The 23,884-nt window shown below is 39.2% G+C and overlaps 1 long non-coding RNA gene across 1 annotated transcript; it reads left to right on the plus strand.

The window, feature by feature from the left end:
• Nucleotides 1-11,500: 11,500 nt before the first annotated feature.
• LOC119789531 lies at nucleotides 11,501-11,929 on the plus strand. Its single transcript, XR_005281600.1, has 2 exons — nucleotides 11,501-11,604; nucleotides 11,718-11,929. It is a non-coding gene; the product is annotated as an uncharacterized LOC119789531 (long non-coding RNA).
• The last annotated feature ends 11,955 nt before the right edge of the window (nucleotides 11,930-23,884 follow it).

Consider the following 23,884-nt stretch of genomic DNA (forward strand, 5'->3'; position numbering starts at 1 on the left):
ATACCTCCCGTGGATAGAATATGCCCACAACTCCCTCCGTTCCGCATCCACTGGACAGTCCCCATTCCAGGTCAGTCTCGGATACCAACCACCTCTTTTCCCTGCAGATGAGAGAGAGATATCGGTGCTGTCCGTTAATCAACACATCCGTCGCTGCCAGAGGATTTGGAGGGAGACCATCGCCACACTCAACCAATCATCCGAGTCTGTCAAACGTTTCGCCGACGCCAAGAGACGTCCTGCCCCCGAGTATTCTGTGGGCCAGGAGGTGTGGCTCTCCACTCGAGACATCCCCCTCAAGGGGATGTCTCGAAAACTCTCCCCGAGGTTCATAGGACCCTTCAAGATCTCTCGCATCATCAATCCTTCTGCTGTCCGTCTTCAACTTCCCCAGTCCCTCCGAATCCATCCTACCTTCCACATCTCCCAGATCAAGCCTGTTTCCTCGAGCCCTCTGTGCGACCATCCGACTCCCCACCACCCGCCCTGGAAGTCGATGGCCATCCGGCCTTCACGGTCCGCCGCATAGTGGACTCCCGTCGACGAGGTCGCGGATGGCAGTACCTCGTCGGCTGGGAGGGCTACGGACCGGAGGATCGTCAGTGGGTCCCTGGCTCGTACATCCTCGACCCTGCTCTCATCGAGGAGTACGAGCGTTCCTGTCCTTCCACTTCCTCCGGACCGCCAAGGGGCGGTCGTTGAGGGGGGGGTACTGTTGGGAGCTGGAGAAAATCCCATCTTTCTCCAGCAGAGTCCGCCGTGGATCCTCTGAGGGAGCCTCCTGCACAGGTGCAGCTCATCAAGATCATCAGAGGATCCACTACTTAAGCTGTCTTCAGACCTTACCTCAACGCCGCAGTGTTGTTCCAGTTGGTCAGCGCTAAAGCCTAGATCCTTGTGTAAATCTCTATGACTCTGAATCCAGGTTGGATTCTAACCACTGTCTCTGTGTTTCCAGGAAACCTGTGTCTCCTCCGTGAAAGCTCTGGAAGAGCAAACCTGCCGAGCCGACCCTCTGAGCCAAACCCTGAAGATTCTCTGAGAACCATCAAGCAGCTCAGGACTAGAGCTGGGACACCAAAGCCAAGGTCTGTTCAAGCTAGACGTGAGACGCTGAAGCAGCAAACGGACTCTGCTGATAAACCCTTCTCCAGAACCAACAGTAACTCTCCCAAAGAGAACCTCAAGAACCCTCAAGGTACTATCAGAGATCTTTTGGAAATCAAATCCTGTCTGCAGTCCATAACTGCTCTGTCTCTCACGCAGACTCCGGTGAAACCAGAACCAGGCCCGAACCAGTCTACAGTACATTCTGTGTGTTGTTCAAATAAACTTGTTAAACTTTTCATCCTCGTGTCCGTCAGTGGTGTTCTGCATACTTGGGTCTCCATTTGAGAACCCATCATGACATGAACACTGGCGAACAAAGACTGAAAAGTGAAGGGGAAGATCCTGCGGATAGTTCAGGCTCAGAGGGAAATTTGTGTTTCGATTTGTAAAAAGGAATAAAGGCTGCAGGACTCACGTTTTCAGAAAAGGATTCTTTCTTTGAATCCAGTCGGTGTGGATTGTTCCAGTAATTGACTTGCTCGTTGGAGGGCGGGCAGGGTTTACCCAGGTTGAGGTGTTTCCTTGAGGCACGGAGGAGCTGACTGCCACTTAGATTTCCTATAGATTCCTGGAAATGAATCCCCTGCTCAGTGTGAAGCCCAAACAATCCTTGTAGAAAAGTTGATCCATGACTTCCTGCCGAGAGGCAAAGACAAAAAACCACAAGGTTAAGACTCAGGTGACAAAAACTCAGTCTGACTCAGCAAAACTCAGCTTGGCTAGAGTACCCAAAACTTGCAAAAACTCTGGCGTTGAGGTAGTGGCAGTCAGCAGCTTAAGAGTCCTCCGGTAATGTGGCAACCATCCTCAGGTGTGTGAGAACCAGGTGCCACCTGGTGGTGGAGGGAAAACAAACAAAAACACAACCCACACAAACTGGATTCCTAACACAAAGTGATTGGTCAGTCATTCAAAATGGCTTCAGCCTTACAGAAAACAGTTTGCAGTGTTTCATCATCCACAACCTGTTTTAGAACTGAGGTGAGTACACTCCTGGCTGAACGGATCAAGCGCTCCCAGATGCCACCTTGATGTGAAGCAGCAGGTATATTGAAATGCCAGTTTATGCCATCCTGCACCAGAGCCTTTTGGATTTTACTCTGGTTTAAGGCAGCCAGACTTTCTTTTAGCTCTCTATTGGCTCCCACAGAATCTGTGCCATTATCTGACCTGATGGAAAAGACTGGGCCGCACCTGCAGATGAATCTTCTGATTGCATTAATGCAAAAATCTGTGTCAAGGGTATGAGCCATATTCAAATGAACGGCACGACTAGTTGGGCAAGTAAATAATACTCCATAACATTTGAAAAGACTTCTGCCTCTTTTGACATCAATGGGTCTAAAATAATCGACATCAACATCTGAGTATGGGGGTTTATCTGGTACTACCATTTCCTGGGGCAGGTCGGCCATTTTTTGTTCCAGAAGCTTTCCTCTATTTCTTCTGCAGGTGACACAGTCAGACAGGATCTTTCTGGAAGCAGAGTTTGCATTGATTATCCAGTATCTCTGATGGAGCATGGCCAACATGTGGTTTCTTCCTGCATAACCAAGCAGATGGTGAATGTAACGCAGAATTAATGTTGCTGCATGCATGTTTTTACACAGGATGACCGGATGCTTAATTTCAGATGGCGTAGCAGCTCTTTTAAGACGTCCGCCAAAAAGGATGAGGAAATCGCAAATTTTGTGGAGATACATCAACAAGAACTGCGAAAGCAGGCCGACAAGCTTACAAGCATGAACAGTATTGTAGCTCAACTTGCTATGTGGCCTTTTAAGATTCAAGATTAACAGCATCGCCAAGAAAGACCATCAGAGGACACAATAGATTGGGATACAGATATTGATGCAATGGAAGAGTCACAGCAACGTACCATGGAATGCATGCCAACAGAAAAAGATGGCAAGATTGCGACTCTAACTGCAAACCAGGTTGAACGGGACCGTGAGCTTGTCGCTCTGCGAATTTGATGGAAAAACATCACCAAGAAAAGGAGGACTTCAAAAAACACTATGTAAACAAATGCTTTAACTGGAAGGTCATACAAAATGACAAAATAAAATCTAAGTCTGTCTCTCAGTCTAAACATTTGAAACTTGTATAACAGTTCTGTTTTTATTGTGTTCTGGTAACTTCAATGGTTTAACAGTTTCCTCAGATTGATTAAATTTAAAAACAAAAAAAACAAAAAGTGGAACAACTAAAAAATAAACATTTTGGGGATTAAAGAAATTAGAAGCTTAATTCACCATCAATCATATCGTGTAGTTTGCAGACGACACCACAGTGGTGGGCCTTATCAGGGACGACAACGAGCAGAACTACAGAGAGGAGGTGCAGCAGCTGGTGGACTGGTGCAAAGATAACAGCCTGATCCTGAACTCTTGGACTTCAGGAAGAACCAGTCTAACCACGCTCCACTGGTCATCAACAGCTCAGCTGTAGAGGTGGTCACCAAATTCCTGGTGGTGCACATTATAGACACCCTCACCTGGAATGTAAACACCACTTCATTGATCAAAAGGGCACAAAAGCGCATGTACTTCTTGCGGAGGATGAGGAGAGCCCACCTGCCCCCACCCATCCTCACCACCTTCTACAGAAGAAAAAAAATGAATGTTAGAACTGTAACTATACAGTCATATGTTTACATTACTGTTTTTCATCACAATGTTTTTTATCACTGCTGCTTACCTTATCAAGGTTGCACTTTAAAAAATGAAATGGTCTAGAGAGCTGTTCTTAACAAAGTTTCTTTTTGTTAACACTTGTGTCTACAAAATGACAAAAAACAAAAGGTAAATGGCATTTACTTATATAGCACCTTTTTTCAAGTCAGGAGACTTGACCAAAGCACTTTACACTACATTCATTCACCCATTCACACACACACACTCACGGTGGCAAGCTACAATGTAGCCACAGCTGCCCTGGGGCTCACTAACAGAAGCGGGGCTGCTGTACAGGTGCTGGTCATAAAATTAGAATATCATGAAAAAGTAGATTGATTTCAGTAATTCCATTTAAAAAGTGAAACTTGTATATTATATTCATACATTACATACAAACTCATATATTTCAGATGTTTATTTTGTTTAATTTTGATGATTACAAATGACAACAAATGAAAATCTCAAATTCATCATATCAGAAAATTAGAATATTACTGAAGACCAATAAAAACAAAGGATTTATAGAAATATTGGCCAACTGAAAAGTATGAACATGAAAAGTATGAGCATGTACAGCACTCAGTATTTAGTTGGGCCTCCTTTGGGCTGTATTAATGCAGCAATGCGGCGTGGCATGGAGTCGATCAGTCTGTGGCACTGCTCAGGTGTTATGATAGCCCAGGTTGCTCTAATAGTGGCTTTTAGCTCTTCTGAATTGTTGGGTCTGGTGTATTGCATCTTCTTCTTCACAATACCCCATAGATTTTCTATGGGGTTAAGGTCAGGAGAGTTTGCTGGCCAATTAAGAACAGGGATACCATGGTCCTTCAACCAGGTACTGGTAGCTTTGGCACTGTGTGCAGGTGCCAAGTCCTGTTGGAAAATGAAATCTGCATCTCCAAAAAGTTGGTCAGCTGCAGGAAGCATGAAGTGCTCTAAAACTTCCTGGTATGTGGCTGCGTTGACCCTGGACCTCAGAAAACACAATGGACCAACACCAGCAGATGACATGGCACCCCAAACCATCACTGACTGTGGAAACTTTACACTGGACTTCAAGCAACGTGGATGAAGTGCCTCTCTTCTTTTCCTCCAGACTCTGGGACCTTGATTTCCAAAGGAAATGCAAAATTTACTTTCATCAGAGAACATGACTTTGGACCACTCACCAGCAGTCCAGTCCTGTTTCTCTTTAGCCCAGGCAAGACGCTTCTGACGCTGTCTGTGGTTCAAGAGTGGCTTGACACAAGGAATGCGACAGCAGAAACCCATGTCTTTCATACGTCTGTGTGTGGTGGTTCTTGAAGCACTCACTCCAGCTGCAGTCCACTCTTTGTGAATCTCCCCCACATTTTTGAATGGGTTTTGTTTCACAATCCTCTCCAGGGTGTGGTTATCTCTCTTGCTTGTACACTTTTTTCGACCACATCTTTTCCTTCCCTTCGCCTCTCTATTAATGTGCTTGGACACTGAGCTCTGTGAACAGCCAGCCTCTTTAGCGATGACCTTTTGTGTCTTGCCCTCCTTGTGCAAGGTGTCGATGGTTGTCTTTTGGACAACTGTCAAGTCAGCAGTCTTCCCCATGATTGTGTAGCCTATAGAACTAGACCGAAAGACCATTTAAAGGCTTTTGCAGGTGGTTTGAGTTAATTAGCTGATTAGAGTGTGGCACCAGGGGCCATCAATTTTGAACCTTTTCACAATATTCAAATTTTCTGATATGATGAATTTGAGATTTTCATTTGTTGTCATTTGTAATCATCAAAATTAAACAAAATAAACATCTGAAATATATGAGTTTGTATGTAATGTATGAATATAATATACAAGTTTCACTTTTTAAATGGAATTACTGAAATCAATCTACTTTTTCATGATATTCTAATTTTATGACCAGCACCTGTATAAGAGTTCTGTTTTTACTGTGTTCTGATAACTTGATCTGTTTTAACAGTTTCCTCAAATTAATTGATGAAAAAAAAAATTTGGGAAAGCTAAAAAAATATATAAATTTGGGGGGATTAAAGAAATTAGAAGCTTAACACTAGAAAGTCCGGAGATATGAGAATTTTCTTAAGCCTCCAGTCCCCCCAACAGTACTTCATCCATCCATTTTCTTTACACGCTTGTCCCGAGTGGGGTCGCGAGGGGTGCTGGTGCCTATCTCCAGCAGTCAATGGACGAGAGGTGGGGTACACCCTGGACAGGTCACCTGTCCATCACAGGGTAACACAGAGGCACACAGGACAAACAACCATTCCCAACAGTACTTATCAATCAATTTTCAGATGTACATCCCCATTGCGCTGTTGTTGCAGAATCATTCCACCCCCTTCAGTTTCTGTTTCAGCTCAAGCCTCTCTCTTGGAGAGTGTTTTAGCTGAGGGCAGGGGGGGAAAAATCATATTTGTAATTAATTATAACTAGGTCTACGTTATTAGTGTCACCAATACCGGAATGATTTTAGACAGCAGAGCCACCAGCGCAGCAATCAGACGATAATTGATCTGTACAATGAAAATAGCTGCATTAGCTGGAACACTGTAGAGAGGGAAAGCAAGAATATTTATACAATAATGTCAGTCTGCTCTATTTACTAGGGGGCAAATATAACTCAAGCAATCTCTCCTCTGCTGCAGCCGAGACAGCATTGTGAGACTGCAGTAAAGTTGGCAATATATGATTCTGCTTTTCTGGATTAATAACTTGTCTGCCGGTCTGCGGACTATTTATTCTACAAAACAGTCACCTTTCTGCAACCACAGCAAGGCGGACAGTGAGCTACAACCGTAGTTTCCTGAAAACGAGTCTCCTATCACACTGGGAGAATTACATTGGACCCTATGCAGAGCTCGCTCCTCACCAAGGAAAGGTGGATTATCATCAAATTCATTTCATGAGTATCTCATCTCATGTCTTTCATACCACAGTTATTGGATTTGAAAATAATACTTTTTGAGGAATTTCCCAAAGCCTGAATGACAAATGGCACCTCTATTTTATCCTTAGAACAAGTATAAAATGAGCAATGACTACACTATAGATCATTTTAGTGCCTCCAAACTTGTAGCACACATGAATAACATCATCTAGTTCAGACTACAACTCTTACTTTTGGAATATGTGCTTAACTCTACTTTCTTTAAGATTTTTTTCATTGTTATTATAAGTAGGCCAGGTGCACAATCTCTGCTTTGGAACCACAGCACTGAGCGTTGTGTGAACTGCACAAAGTATACCTGCTGAAAAAAAGAATGCAACTGATTTTTGCATTTACTTAATCATATTTTGTTACTTTAACACAATTGTTTTATGTCCTACCTTACCAGTGATGGGACTAACGGCGTTGAAAGTAACGTTACTAACGCCGTTACCTTGTTTTAGTAACGAGTAATCTAACTAATTACTTTGACTGTAACTATAACGCAGTTACCATTGCAGACACCCCGTTACTGCTCGTTACTCAGGTTGCACAATGAACCTTTTTTCATGATAGGACTCGAGCGCACCTTGTCATGAGAGAGGGGAGGATGAGAATGGCTGATGTATAGTAAGATTCCGTCTGTCAGTTGGGTAGGTGGGTGTTTCCGCTGGCGGGTGTTAACGTACAGCACACACAGAGAGATGGAGAGTGAGGATGACTCCAGCAGCAAAACGTTTTCCAGATGGAAATACCGGTGTTACGTCGAGCTGCGTTTCCCCATCACATACGGTTTCCCCTGCATCTCCGCACAGCGCAGGCGGCATGATTCACTGCGCAAGCGACAGGAAACGCGCATGCTCGCTAAAGGCGCGCAACAGTCACCTTGTGCTCACGCCACAGGAGAACTATGGAGAGCGTGAACGATCAAATGATAGCCTATATGGAGAAAGGGAGACATCTGGATGGATGGATGGATGGATGGATGGATGGATGGATGGATGGATGGATGGATGGATGGATGGATGGATGGATGGATGGATGGATGGATGGATGGATGGATGGATGGATGGATGGATGGATACTCTGCCTTTTCAACCTACTATATTTTTTATTTTAAACATTAGTTGATGGCCTTTGTGGCAGGGATGGAGATCCATATTTTATGTCACACACAGAGTATACATCTAGATAGACAGATGGATAGATAGATGTTGCAGTATCTATAACAACCCAAACACACAGGATTTCAGAATTAGACATCCCCAGTTATTAATTTCATATACTCACCAGATCTGAATGCCCTGTTAAAAAACTTCACATCACTCTCTGCAGGTTCTTGTCTTTGTCATCCTCTCTATTCAGATGGCCTTTGAAACACACGGCGAGAAGGTGGGGGCTGGGTGGTGAGGTTTATGGGGGTGAGAAACGCAAAAGTAACGCAATAGTTACTTTTACTAGTAACTAGTTACTTATATTGTGGAGTAACTCAGTTAGTAACTCAGTTACTTTTTGGGAGAAGTAACTAGTAACTATAACTAATTACTTTTTCAAAGTAACGTGCCCAACACTGTACCTTACTTACATGAAACAATTGTGTTAAAGTAACTAAATATGATTAAGTAAATGCAAAAAACGGTTGCATTCTTTTCACCTTGGGTTTGTAAAAACTGCTAAATGGGACAATTGTAGCTTCATATGTAATGCTTTTCCTTGGGTGAAATAAATGTTACTCCAATACTGAAATCATACTGTCATTCTCTAAGCTGAAATGTTGAATGACATGAAAAGGCAAGAACAGACAAAATACAATTATTCTCTATTTTGTTCTTTCTTTCACATATTGAGCTTTGCAATATAAATGAGTCTGCTGGTGAATGGACAATATAAATAGGCTCTGCCTTGCCTTTTTTGAAAAGCCTGGTTATGGGCTGTTCTCAGCTCAGGAACATCGTAAGACCTGTATGATATCTGGTTGTTCAATAGGTTTGCCTAAATAAAAGATTTAGATATGACTTATCAAGTTATTTCTACAAAAAGGTCTGATGTTGCAGGGGCAGGCAATGAAAAGTGTTTGGAGCATGCCCTTGTTCTGATGCCAGTTTGTTTCAGCCTTTATCCAGTCTCATGTAGAAGGGCTGGTCATATCACAGGTTATTTGCTTTACAACAAGGACACGTAGCAAGGTAGAGTGAATACACAAACTTGAAGAGGGGAGGGGGGCTTGCAGGAAAACTGAAATTCTCTTGGACTTCTAGTGTTAACAAATAGGGTCCCATTTTAATCAGGAAATGATTCCACTGTGAATGATTGGTTGTCAATATATTGTTTTTTATCCACAAATTTCTCAGAACATAATGAGAAGCTTATGACTGGTGCCTCACAGAATAAGAAGGAAGCAGCGTAAAACAAATGCTCTCACACACAAACCAGAACACTGGCTTTTATCCTGCAAATAAGAAGGCCGGCCAAGTCATCTGGAAGCCTTCACATGCCAATGAATAAATAAAGCTGTAATTAGTAAAAAGAACAGCGCCACCTGTTGGCTTTGCACCCCTGTGAACCCAGGCTGTTATAGGGAGCTGCGGGGCACACCTGAGCCTGCGAAGGCTGGGCGTATAGAGCTGGCACGCTCCAGCAGTGTGGAGTTTCATCTGGGCCACCCATGTAACCATGTGTGTTGCAGTGCCTCCATTTGTAAAGAGGCTTACTGAGCATATGTGCTGCTATTGTGTGCAGTGTGTGCATGCGTATGTGAAAAGGCCCTACTGTGGTTCCTGGGGGCCCACCTGGCAGCACCAGGCAGGTTCTGGAGTCTGAGCAGCTGGCCTGAAGGTTTTCATGGTGTTCGGTGTAAGTGAGGTTCAAGCATGTGTGTTTTTGGGGCGGAGGCTGGAGTCTTTTGTGGTCTATGTCCCACCAGACCTGGGCAGGAGGACAATATAAATCACAAAAAGGACAGGGGAATTAAAAAAAATACAATGTACCTCTGAGATCTCAGGGAAAAATTAAATAAACTTGGTCCAATGTCAAAAATGAAAACTACCCTTGAGTGCACCCAAAATTAAAGTTGTCCTACCACCCCTTAATACTCAAAGTCCAAACCGAGGATTCTCATAGGAGCCTCTGTGGTGCTGCTAAGTAGAGGAGGTGGACCAAGGAGCCAGGCACCTGGGCGACCAAAAGCGCTGATGAGATGAAGAAACGACCTCCAGGGATCCGAATCCAAAAGGAACCTTAATAAAAAAAACAGTCTACACCAGATGCACAGAAATTAAAGATTAATATTATTCACTAATGTCCATGTTTAATTTTTACTAATGCCTTTTAGTCCATTCTTTTTAACTTAAATATATAGTATACAGAAAATGCAGCAGAATACATTAACTTAGATTGGGAATATAGATCTGAAACCAACTTTCTCCAAAATCCAGTTTAAATTAAAAAAATAGTGCAATTGGCTTCTGGTACCATCACATTTGGAATAAACAGCATAAAACAAAGCGAACAACCCAGTTATACATAGAAAAGCAAACAGCCAGTAATTTGTGGCTAATGGACGTCTTTTAGAGCAGCGGTCCCCAACCACCGGGCTGTGGACCGGTACCGGTCCGTCGGTCATTTGGTACCGGGCCGCACAGAAGAATTTATCGACGATCAGAGTCTGAGTGATGTTTTATTTTGAAAAATCTAAAAAATTGCGGTATATTTTCCCAATAACATCAGTCGGTGCATCTATACCTCTTGACACAGGTTAAGACTTATCCTATCTATAACATCCTATCTTTGTGAAACGGGATTTTCTGCGGTTACAGCGACCAAAACAAAGCTATGGAGCAGACTGGACATCAGGAGCACACTTCGTGTGTCATTGTCTCCGATTATGCCTCGATGGGACCGGCTTGTTTTATTTTTATGCTGTTTGTATTTGATGTTACAGTATGCCAGTCGTATCATTTTACTTGATCGTATTTACAAAGAGTATAAATCTTGGGGGGGGTGGGGGGTTGGGGGTATTTGAATATGATCAAGTAAAAAACAGTACATACCCCCGCCCCCCACGGCCGGTTCATCCACCACCCCACCCCACCCCACCCCGGTTTGCGGAAATATTGTCTGACATATAGCAGTCCGTGGTGCAAAAAAGGTTTTAGAGAACACAATTCAGTGAGTAAAACATTTTACACACGGTGAACAGTTATCACAGCTAATTTTAAAAGTCATCCTGACTGGTTTGTAAAAAATTAAGGCTTAGATATGATTTAACGACCCTTATTGTGTGTCAATAACTACATGTGCTAAAAGTGGAGCGCCCTGCGCGTCAAATATTGAAAGGGATACCCGGTGTGTCATTATGTGACGCAGAGGGAGCCTGACCAAGCGTCCAAATGTGACGAGTTGGGATGGAGAATGTGTTGGAATATTTTCTAAATTGAATACTTCAATACTTCAACTTGAGTAGATGTTTAAACAAGTAACTTTTAATTGTAGTTGATTAAGTTTTTAATAGTATCAAATACTCATATTCATGTTCTAGTTAAGTCATGACAGAAAATGATGTGTCATTCTTTTTAAATACTTGCTGAGTTTCAGTTTGATGCTCTTTCCTCTGTTTTTCATTTTAGTCACTTTTGGAGCTGCTGCTCTTGGTGCAGGTGAGATTTAACACTGTTTTTTCTTAATGAGTTTTCATAGCTGTCTCTTTAAATATAAAGTTTTCCTTGTCCACATTAGGAGGCGCCGTGGCGACGGCCCCTGTGGTTTTGGGAGCCATTAGTTTCACCTCAGCCGGAATTGCTGTCGGTTCAATGGCTGCGAGCATGATGTCTACAGCAGCCGTTGCTAATGGAGGAGGAATTGCAGCTGGATCACTTGTTGCTGTTTTGCAATCAGCAGGTAAAATCCCCATATTAGACTCTCCCTCTTAACACTTCTAACAGGAAAAATAATGCATCACAAATATGAATTGTTATAAGCGTTAATAATCTACATATACCGTTTACTTGCAGGCATGGCAGGCTTGGGTACTGCTGCCACAGCAGGAGTGGCCACAGCTGGGGGAACTCTTGGTGGACTTGCAGCCCTTATTATTTGAAGCACATCATTTAGAAAAAAAGCATAAATTATTAATTTTACTTTTCCCAAATGAAAAAAGTGCAGTAATAATTTTCAATCAATGTTACCAAATGAAGGGTTAATAATAAAAAATATTTGAAATGTGTTTGGTATCATTTGTTTTGGCTTGTTCTTCCTTTTCAAAAATATTTCTGAAACTAAATTGCTTTCACTCTTCCTCTGTGCCACGAGGAATCAAAACTAAAAATAATCAGAACTGATCAGAACAGGTCATGGTAAACAATGTTATCAGATTTATGCAAAGGGTGGTGCCAGCAACAAATGTCTAAGCTCCTTGAAGAAAAGTCTTCTACTTGCAGACATTTTTCAGAGTCTGTTTTTTCTCAAGGCATCTTTTGCTGTATCAGAATCAGAAATACCACACAAGATAATATAAATATATACACATACTGTAGACCTCTTCTCTCTCTCTCTCTCTATATATATATATATATATATATATATATATATATATATATATATATATATAGAGAGAGAGAGAGAGAGAGAGAGAGAGAGAGAGAGAGAGAGAGAGAGAGAGAGAGAGAGAGAGAGAGAGAGAGACTTTCTGTCTGTCTAACAACAACCACAAGCTCTCTTCAATTGGGGGAAAAATGAAAATCCTCCATCCTTATGTATTTTTTCTGAATAATAAACTATGTGGTTCTGACAAATGTATTTTCTTTTTTTTTTTAAAGTGGCCCAGTTAATGAACACATAAAAAACAATATGGCATGAGTCATATTTTTTATGTATCTACCCAATGTGGCTCTGACTAATGTTATTCTTTTCATAGTCGTCCAGTTCCTGAATAGTTGAAGAAGAATAGACAGGTTCAAACTCTATCTAAGTAAAATGCTTTAAAGGGCCAAAAGCTGTTAAAACTAAACCCATATGATACTCTGCCTAGAAAGGCTAAGTAACCAATTTTAGACTGCCGCTATGTCTGTTAACAGTTAAACAGGAAAAACATGCGAAAAAATAACAAATTATAAATAAAAATGATCAGGAAGGTAAAATCTCTAAATTAATTTCTCATTTGAACGTTCTATTTTTATTTGCTTCACATCGGCACAAAAGTTCAGAATTCTTGTTATGAAAAGTTATAGTAAAATACAACTGAAACTTAAAGCTGGAAGGAAAACATTGTGATAAAAAACCTGCCATATGACATTCTGCAGCTCTAAAGGCAGAAGAATGACAGAGCATCACATGGAGGAACACAAATCACTGAATGTAAATTGAAGTCTTGTTTTTGCTTTGAGCTTCTTCAAATATGAAAGAGCAACAATATAAAAAGGAGTTTCATAAAATACATAAGGCAAAATTTACAAACAGGATAAAAAAAAGATGGACTCATAGTTCTGTTCTGTTTAAGTAATAATAAATATAATCTAGAGTTAAAGTGCATGTGAGCATGACTTAGAGGTTTAGTATGTGAGGTAATTATTCAGGTATATATTGGTCCTGATAAAGGACAGCAGTTCTAACTACCAGCACGCCCTGTCCTTTATTTGAGCCAGAACAAAAATGCATGCATCATTATTTGTGTTGCCCAGAAACGTGGCTTCAATAAACAGAATAGAGCACCTTTTAAATTTGATTAAGCTGCTGATAGCTAATTTATTGTTTTCCTCAGCAATACAAGGCTGTATGAGAAGAAACTAAGTAAGAGCAGACAGACAGAAAGAAAATAAAAGAAGCAATGGCTGCAAACAAAGACAGAAAGGCAGGTTGCTGTTCTCTGTTGTAGGTGTTGGGGGTCTCTAATGGACCTAGTGAATGATTAAACTACAACAAAAATCTGACTTTATCAGGAAATAAAACACCGTAGGGCTGGGCGATATAGAAAAAAAGCTTATCGATAAAAAAAAAATGCATATGCTTTGTGATGGGGTGCCTGGGTCCGCGATTGCGATTGGTTGGGAGGAAGTAGTGACTAGCATAAACCTACATGATAGGCTACAATGAGAAGGAAGGAAAACTGCGTTTTTTTATCGAACTTTTATCGACTCTCTTTTTTTCTATTGCGCCACACGTCTATCGATCGATATATATCGTTATTGAATTATCGCCCAGCCCTAAAACAACGTGATGGGTTCTAAGGAGAGCGGAGACAGCAGACCATCTGAATTTACTGAAGAAAACCTGCTCAAACCAGGTTAGCTCTGCGGGAAATGTTAGTGAGTAAAGCAGAGGTTGAGGAAACTCTTCTTGTGAACTGGAAAAATAAGAGTTTCCCTGTTTTCAGGTTTTGACGTTTTCGGTAAACCTGCTTCCCGAAATGGACCCCTGGATAGCTTGGATTTAGGTTTAAGATAGTCTAAAAAAAAAAATGGGAGAAACAACAGGATTAATCTTTCTAAAGGCATTTTAGGGAGGAGGTCAAATTAATATTCAGCCTGGAAAACCTGCTGCTAGCAAAGATAAACTGGCATCTGTCTCTTGGTTTCAGCTCCACTTGAGCACCATATGACTGAAGTCAAAGATCAGAAGGCTGCCACTCTGCTGATAGAACTTGCAAGGATAGGTTAGAGAGCACACCCAAAGCCTGCACACAGCTCTGAGAATATGAAAAACTGTGCCAATAAAACATGAGTTAATATTTTAGCTCAACTTTCCTTTGATTTTTTTTGCATTTTTAGCATGTGCTGACAGGTCCTAAGTTGGGTATCTCCATTTTTTTATATTATTATAATCTCACTTGAGGAAGTTAAATGACTTAGACTTAGACTTAGACTTCTTTATTTGTCATTTTGTATGCACAGAGTGCATACAGAACGAAATTGCGTTACATACAGCTTATGAACGTTGCATTGATATTTCAAATAGCACAAGTTATACAAAAATACAAAAGTGCAGCAGTGGTCAAAGTGTGAACAGTGCAGAGTATAAGAGACAGTGTGCAACCCTAACCCTAATGCAAAAAAAAAAAAAAAAAACTAAACTAAACTAAAAAAAAATCCATGTTGAGTGGTTTATGTTCGTGCATGTGATGCTTAGTCATTGACCCTGAGGGTGGCAGAATGTTGTATGTCAGCTTTTAGATCATAATCTTATCATTCCAGTTTATGTTTGAGCTGAATCAGACACTAAGACATTTTTTATTAACTATTTGTGAAACACAGAGAAGATTATCCATCCATCCAGGCACTAGAGCAGCGTGGCACCCACCCAATGACCTTGATTAAGACATAAAAATCATGAAATAAAAATCTTATTATACAATTAAAATATTTTGAAATATATCTATATATTTTTTTAGATGTGCAAAATAAATATTTAATCTTGACAAGTAAAGCTGTTTTGGAGCTGTTTCGGATTGGTGATGTATTTCTACCCTGGGGGTAAAAAACTTTGGCCATTGACTCTCGTTAAAAGTTGTACATGCGCCTTAGCTCCTCTGCAATACAAAGGTACAGAATGGCTATAGGTGGCAGGAACTGTCACAGGAATAGTGTGCCGACCTGATTGAAAAGTTGAGTCATGGAAGTTGAAGACGATCATTGGATATAGAGAGAGAGAAATGGCACGAGAAAAAATAAATGAAGTCATTCCCTTAAAGTAAAAGAAGGTGGAGGTGAACATATTTGGACCTGGTCAGACAAAAACATCAAAATTAATCACCTGTCCAAAGACAGATGGGGACGGCACACTTGGTCTTTTTCTAACGACCTGGTTTATCTACCCTCTTTATGGTTCCCTTCATTCTATAGACTCGGAGGGAATGATGTCTCCAACCTAACAAGCATGTTAAAGTTAAAGGCTATCAGATCACCCCTAAGCAGCTTAATGTTCCTGGGACTATTGTTGTACATGTTATACAGAAAGTTAAGGTCCATGGATCTAATGGGAGACAACCAAGGAGGACACTTAGAAAACCCTTAGATTATCCAAGCTACAGATTCACCAACCAGAAAGCTTCTGGGAGAATGTTCTATTAACAGATGAGACAAAAACTGACCTTTTTGCCAAGGCATATCAGCTCTATGTTAACACGGCATGTCAAGAAAATAACACTCTTCCTACCAAGAAATTTGGAAGAGGCCTTATGATGTTCTGGAGCTTCTTTGCTTCATTTGGCACAGGATGTCTTGGATCTCTGCAGAGTACAATATATTCTGAACACTATCAAAGGATTCTAGAGATAACTGTGCTGCCAAGTGTCAGAAAGCTTGGTCTCAGTCGGAGGTCATGGGACTTCAAATCGATAATGACCCAAAACACTCAGCTGAAAACATCCAAGAAAGGCTAGGAGGAAATCTTTGACTTGTCTGAAGGGGCCTTCTATGAGCCTTAACCTAAGTCATACAAGTATCTTTGGAAGGAGCTGAAACAATGATGTCTGGAATAGGCATCCTTCCAACGTTAGACTTCTAGAGCAGTTTGCTTATGAAGAGTGGACCAAAATCCCTGCTGAGAGCAGCATAAGTCTAATTAATATTCACAAGAATGATTTGATTGCAGGTATTGTCCCATAAGGTTGTACAACATATTATAGCTAGTATGTAATTTTCAGCGACATCTAACGGTCAGACTGCAGTGACATAAACCGCTTCCCCCCCAGTGCTTCTTCCCCTCCAACAATACGGAGATCATTATGATAGAAATTGGCTTCTTCAACAATGGTTTTACCTGTTTTTTCAAGTGATGAAGAGGTTTGTTTACATTGGATAACAGCGTCAAATCCATATATTCTTTATTACTGTTATCTGATGTACATTGACAACTATAAAAATTAGGAGATGAGAAAGTATCATAGACCCGTTTTAGTTAGCAGAGAATTTTTTTTTAAGCAAAACGGAAGAGCAAATAATGTTTCATACTGATTTACACCACAAAATTTTTAAAGCATGTTTTTAATCCACCATAATTTTTTTTCATATTATTTTAACATCCTTTTATTTCTGAAACAATGATTTATTTCTGCCTCTAACTTTTCAAACAGTTTTTTTACCCAAAGGATTTTCGCCTGCCCTTTTTTTTCCCCCCTTCTGTCCTTTTTCCACTTCGTCTATTTCCACCTCCTCTACTTCCAGTTCATCCATTTCCACTTGATCGTCTGTATGGAAGTGGATTAGGGCCACTGAAAAAATAAAAAAATTTAACTGATGTTTAAATATTATTTCAGTGTAATATGGGGAAAAAATGTCAGAATTCTATGGAGAAAAAAAACAGTCTCATTGGAATCTATCTTTTTGTAACACCGTATTTTAAACACTGAATTTTTTTAACAACGAATTTTAAAAACTGAATTTTTTTAACAACAAATTTTAAACACTGAATTCTTTTAACACCAAATTTTAAACACTTAATTTTTTTAGACATTTAATTCCTTACACTCAATTTTTATCTGATAAAAATTCACCAGAAAAAAATTCAGCTGCAAAAATTCTGCCGTAAAAGTGTTGACCTTTTGATGAACTCAAGCCAAAACAATCTTCACTCGATAGAGTCGAGCAGCTTCTAGCCAATGATTGCTCATTTGGTCACATGACACAACGGCTGCACTCAGCGCTGTTCCCGGCTGAATGAGGAATTTTTTTTTGTTAAACAGATAGAATAACAAAACGTCAGTTAGCTACTAATAGACAGCTATTAGAGTTTTTCCTCTTATCAGACTGTGTGAAAAAACTGAGCCGATCACAGCTAGTACGGCACCCCTGTCTGTTTGCCGCCGCAATGTTGCCTCTGGCCGAAATGAAGAAGAAAAAAAGTTTGCCGCCGGCCGCTTCTTCCGGATCAAACCAAGAGCCTTGGCAGACAGAAAAACTGGCTTAGTTTTTTCACCCAGCCGTTGTGTCACGTGACCAAATGAGCTAATTTCATTGGCTAGAAGCTGCTCGACTCTATCGAGTGTAGATTGCTTTGGCTTGAATTCACCGAAAGGTCAACACTTTTGCGGCTGAATTTTTCTGAGATTAAATTCAGAATTCTGACTTTTTTCTCATATTCAGTATATTTCATATACTGAAATGAAATTTAAAAATCAATACATTTTTTTTTTCAGTGACCCTAATCCTCTTCCGTATCTCTGACTGCAGCTTGTAATGTTAAAACGATGCCGGGGAGGGGGCAGTGTAGATTTCATTGTAAAGAAAATACAAGAGATTATTATTGAAATAGAGAAATTGGCATTGCAATGGGGATTTAAATTTTCTGTGGAAAAAAATAAAGTAATGATATTTAATCAGAAAAAAATAAATTAAAACAATATAACCAAGAATACAGTACAGTGTAAAACGTTTTTGGGACTATGGTTTGATGAGAAACTAAAATGGAATATACATATTCAAAAAAATGGTGAGAAAAGTAAGAAATTCTTAAATATTTTTATATGCTTGGCTGGCAGTGACTGGGGAGCAGATAGACAATCATTAAAACAGAATTATACAGGTATGATCTAACAAAGACTTTGGTTGTATAGTTTATAGTACAACAGCTAAAACACATTTGGCTAAATTAGACATTATCCAACATCAGGCATTAAGATTATGTCCTGGAGCATTTAAAACCACATCAACAGCCGCAATGCAAACAGAAATGGGAGAAATGCCGTTGGATTTGAAAAGAACAAAACTAGAAATAAATCATTGGTTAAATCTACAAGGTAATAACTGATCATCCAACTCTGGAAATTTTAAATCCATGTTGGGAAAAAGAAAAGAAAGAAATGACGAGTTTTTGATGGACAATTGAAAACAAAATAAAATAATTAAAATGACCAATTTTGAAATCACTCAGACAACACCAATGTCAGTTGTACCACCATGGATTCTACCAGAAGCAATAGTAGATATGTCACTAATGGAAAAGAAACAAGATAAATCCTACATGGTAGATGTTAATTTAGTACAGTTATATTTAGACAGTTATTATCAATATATTCAAATTTATACAAATGCATCAAAAATAACAAGGAAGATAGGAATAGCTTTTGTAATACCAGAATTCAATATAAAAACAGGAAAACGAATTTCAGATGTATTATCAGTATATACAGGGGAAATGCTGCAATATTATTAGCCTTACAGTGGGTAGAAGACATAAAACCATTAAAAACAGTAATTTGTTTAGATTTAACCTCTGCATTATTAAGTTTAAAATATGAGCATCCCGATAGTAGGATGGACATTCTATTAGAAATATTTCATACATTATTCAGAAAAAAAAATATGGGTTTGATTGTTGTATTTGTGTGGGTTCACATACAGCACATATTGGAGTGGAAGGAAACGAGAGGGCAGATAAAATGGCAAAGAGGGCAATTCAAAATCCTATTAGTTTTACAGTTAAAACAAGTAAATAAGAGGGAAAGAGTATTATTAAATAAAAATTGGTGAAAAAAATGGCAAAAAATGGAAGACGAAATAGAAAGGAGGAGAGAGTGATAATAAGGTAAAGATTTAGGCATACAGGACTTAATTATACACTTTTAAAAATTCAGAAACTTACTACAGACAAATGTGATTACTTTGGAAAATATGAAACAGTAGAACATGTTATTAGCCAAGGCCCAGCTTCCCATAAGGGGTTACAGAGCACAAGCGTGCGTGCTTGGATTTTGCCTCCAGGCGAAGGTGTAGCGATGCTAACTTGTGGAATGTCATAGCAAATAAACTCCAACAACACAGTTTCTAAAGATCATGTTCTTTATCGTCTCGACTACTTAACAAAGAGAATAATACTGTCAACCAAATAAAGGAGTAACTTTTGAAGTCGATGGAGTGCTGTGATCCAACACTGAGTCAAAAGTTACACATTTTATTTTTCCATTTCAAATCTTTAATTTTTTAATTCATTTTTATATGGAGATATTAGCATTTTTGCTCAATAGTCTCAATGATGCTTTTAGCTTTTAAATAATTAATGGTAAAATGTGGATATATTTCAAATTAAATTCAGGGGATAACTTATCTACTTATCTATTACTTGCACCTTTAATGATGGATTTGCCTGTGTATAATATAATGTTTATTTATTCTTTGGGTGACTGCACAGTATATTTGTTAAAATACTGTACAGTCTAGTATTCTGTTTATTTTTAAACCATCACTTATTCTGTTAATTTTATATATTTTTAAGGTCCACATGTGTGACCACTTTTACTGTTTGGTTTTGCTTCTGCAACACAACAACTTCTCCATTGTGAGACAATAGAGGGATTTTCATACTATAACATATAAACAGCAAAGAGAATAAACAATATAAATAGAAATTTGTTGCCCAATGTTTGTGACTACGACATTAGTATTTTATTTTTTTATGTTGTTTGGATGATGCAAGAGTGAGTCTGTGTTAGAAATGTAAGCTTTCATTTCTTCAGAGAGTCCGGACAAGATGGCGGACGTGTAAGACATATTGCATCGTGCTCTCAGTACCAGGACGTTAGATGGCAGTTATTTGCTTCCCCAAATAACACTTTGAGAAGAAATTAGTTCTTATCGAATTTCACTACTCTTCGTGAAAGAAAATGCGAAAAGCTGCTCAGAAAAGACCCAATGAGCATAAGTTGCTCACAACTACCATGCCTGCTAATGATGACCATAACTACACTGGCACGGAGCCACAAACAGATGCTGAGGAGGATGAATTTCCCCCGCTCCCGGTAACACCAAGTAAGTCTCCCGCTGCCAAGAAACCTTCTCCCAATATTCCTCGCACGACAAGCAACCCAAATACTGAAGATCCTATTGCCATGCTTGCTAACCTGATCAACACAAGAAGTGATGCACTGGAAATGAAGTTGGGAAATATGCTTGAACAAATGGAACTTTTTAAAAAAAAAGGTTGACTGCATGGGAAAACGTGTTGAGCTCACTGAAAAAAACACCACAGCCTGTTCGATTCGTGTTACCGAGCTGGAGCGCTACAGTCGCCGTTGGAACCTCAGACTTCACGGAGTCCCCGAGACAGAGAAGGAGGACGCGGTGGCGGAGGTGACCCGGGTCTGCCAAGAGATTATGCCGAGGGAAAAAGAGAGGCTTCAGCTCTTCATTGATGTTGCTCATCGAGTTGGGAAAAAGTTCGTCGGCAGCTCCCGTCCTCGTCCTATTATCATTCGTTTTGTCGCCAGAAGGTATCGAGATTACATATGGAAAGCAGCTAAAGGCAACGACTTTCTTAAAAAAAATGGTCTCCGTTTTACTGAAGATCTGTGCAAAGAAGACCGCGACTTCCGACAAAAACTGTGGCCGTCCATCCAGGAAGCTCGGGAAGAGGGGAAGTCAGCATATTTCATAGGTGGTCGCGGTTTCATTGACGGCGTGGAGATTCCTGCAACTTTTGACCCAGTAAAGGAATAAGCTATATTTCAGATATCCTGTTTTGGTTCACCATACTGTTCTAAGTATGTATAGCCTATTTCAGTGCCAACTAATATTTAGTTCCTTAATAAGGTACTGGTCCACGATGTTTGTTACTATTCACCTTCTCTGACCGAGCCCTTTTGACTTGTTCTCTAAATGTTAAACCTTTCATTTATATCTCTCAATGCCAGGGGGATGCGTAATATGTTAAAAAGGAAAGCTTTGTTTCTATTTGCCAAAAATGTCAATCCTGATTTTTGTTTCTTTCAGGAGTGTCATTCAGTTGCTTCTGATGTTAATTTTTGGAAAGCCCAATGGGGAAATTCCATTTGGTTTTCTCATGGTTCGGAGCATTCTGCAGGAGTTATGACGTTAAAACATAGATTTAAGGGGAATATTATTGCCTCTGAAAGTGACTTAATGGGACACTATATCTGTCAAGTTTTTGCTTTTGAAAACCATTGCTTCATTTGTGCTAATATTTATGGTTACAACAACAAACGAGAGAATGATAGACTATTTCACTTAATAGAGATTTTTTTTTTAGAATGGCTAAAGAAATTCCCCAAAGCTATAATTATCATGGGAGGAGATTTTAATAATGTTCTTGATGGGGATCTTGATAAATGGCCTCCAAACAGACCTAATGCCTCCAACTCAACTGTCAAATCCTTTATGGAAAAATTCAACTTGACTGATATCTGGAGAGATGTCCATCCTCATGACTATATATTCACTTGGAATAATAAATCGTCAACAAGAATGTCTAGAATTGATTTCTGGTTAATATCAAACACAGTAAACAAGGAGAATGTAACTGTTAAAATACTTCCTACTCCTCTTACTGACCACAAAGCTATTGAATTAATTTTAAATTTTTCAGACAAAAAACAATCTTTTTACTCACACTGGAAAATGAACAGTTCCTTACTGCAATTTGAAGAAGTCTCTGAAAATATATCAACGTTATTCAATCAGTATTTGTCTAAAGCTCATGTAGATGCTCGCTATAACCTTAATTGGGAATTGTTCAAATTTGAAGCTGGAAAATTCTTAAGAAAATTTAGTAGTAATAAGGTCAAATCTATTAGAGCAGAAGAAAATTGTATAATTTCCAGAATTGTTGAGATGTCTTATTCAAATCCTTCCACTTTAAGTGATTTAGAACAACAAGAATTAACTGAATTACAGATTAAGTTAGACAATATATACATAAATAAAAGTAAAGGTGCTTTTGTTAGATCAAGAAGAAAATGGATGGAAGAAGGAGAACAAAATACCCATTACTTTTTCAATCTTGAAAAACATAATGCTGTCAATAATTCTATTAGCAGACTTAAAATTAACAACTCAATAACTGATAATCCTGATCATATTGCTAGATACTGTTGTTCATTTTATGAGAATCTGTATCGTTCTAACCTCTGTCAAGCCTCAATTGATTCCTTATTAAATAATTTAATAGTAAAACCAATTTCTAATATCGACCAGAAACGATGTGAGGAGCCAATCACAATTCATGAAATTCTTGATGCTATTGCACATCTCAAAACCAACAAATCCCCTGGGACCGATGGTCTAAGTGCTGAATTCTATAAACACTTTTCTAATGACTTCGCCCCTTTTTTACTGGAGGTCTTTAATGAAAGCATTAAAAATGGCTCTCTGCCTGCAACTCTTACTCAGGGCTTAACTACACTTATACCAAAACCCAACAAAGACCCTTTATTTCTCGATAATTGGCGACTTATCTGTCTTCTCAATACCGACTATAAAATATTTGCCTTGGTGATCGCTAAAAGATTAAAATCAGTTCTTCATTCAATCATTGACGAAACTCAATCAGGATTTATGAAAAATCGGCATATCACAAATAATATAAGACTTGTTCTTGATATTTTAGATTATCCTGATTTTGTTTCTGATAATGGACTTATTTTATTTTTAGACTTCTATAAGGCTTTTGACACTGTAGAACATGGCTTTATATTTCAAAGTTTAGAAAAGTTTGGATTTGGAAAGCTATTTGTAACGATTATCAAAACTCTATATCAAAACAACAACAGTTCTATCAAATTAAGGAATGGCTCCTCTCCTAGATTTAACATCAGCAGAGGAATCAGACAGGGGTGTCCAGTCTCCCCCTACCTGTTTCTTTTGGTAGCTCAGCTTCTGGCAGATCATATTAAAACCAGTCCTCTGAAAGGGTTAATTGTTGCAGAAAAAGAACTTATCCTAACACAACTGGCTGATGACACGACCCTGTTTTTAAAGGACAAGGATGAAGCTTCATTAGCAATTCAAGAATTAAATAATTTCTCAAAAGCTTCTGGTCTGCATTTGAATCTCAAAAAATGTGAAATTATGGCAGTTAAAGATTGCACTGAGACATCAATTGAAGGCATTCCAGTTAAAAACAAGGTTGTTTATTTAGGCATAACCATTACAAAAGAACAAAAAAATCATAGCTCCTTAAATTTTGATCCTTTAATTCTAAAAGCTAAAAAGAAACTTAATCAGTGGTTGGTTAGGGATCTTTCACTACGAGGTCGTATTCTACTTAGTAAAGCTGAAGGCATCTCTAGGCTTACATATGCTGCTCAGGCTTTAGATCTTAATAAAGGCACTGAAAAAGAAATAGACAAATTGCTCTTTAACTTTGTTTGGAAGAATAGAATACATTACATTCGAAAATCTACTTTAATTAACTCATATGAAAATGGAGGGCTTAACTGTTTATCTTTCTCCACATT

The sequence above is a fragment of the Cyprinodon tularosa genome, unplaced genomic scaffold (assembly GCF_016077235.1).
Source record: "Cyprinodon tularosa strain WSP-4 unplaced genomic scaffold, ASM1607723v1 ctg340, whole genome shotgun sequence".
Taxonomy (NCBI): domain Eukaryota; kingdom Metazoa; phylum Chordata; class Actinopteri; order Cyprinodontiformes; family Cyprinodontidae; genus Cyprinodon; species Cyprinodon tularosa.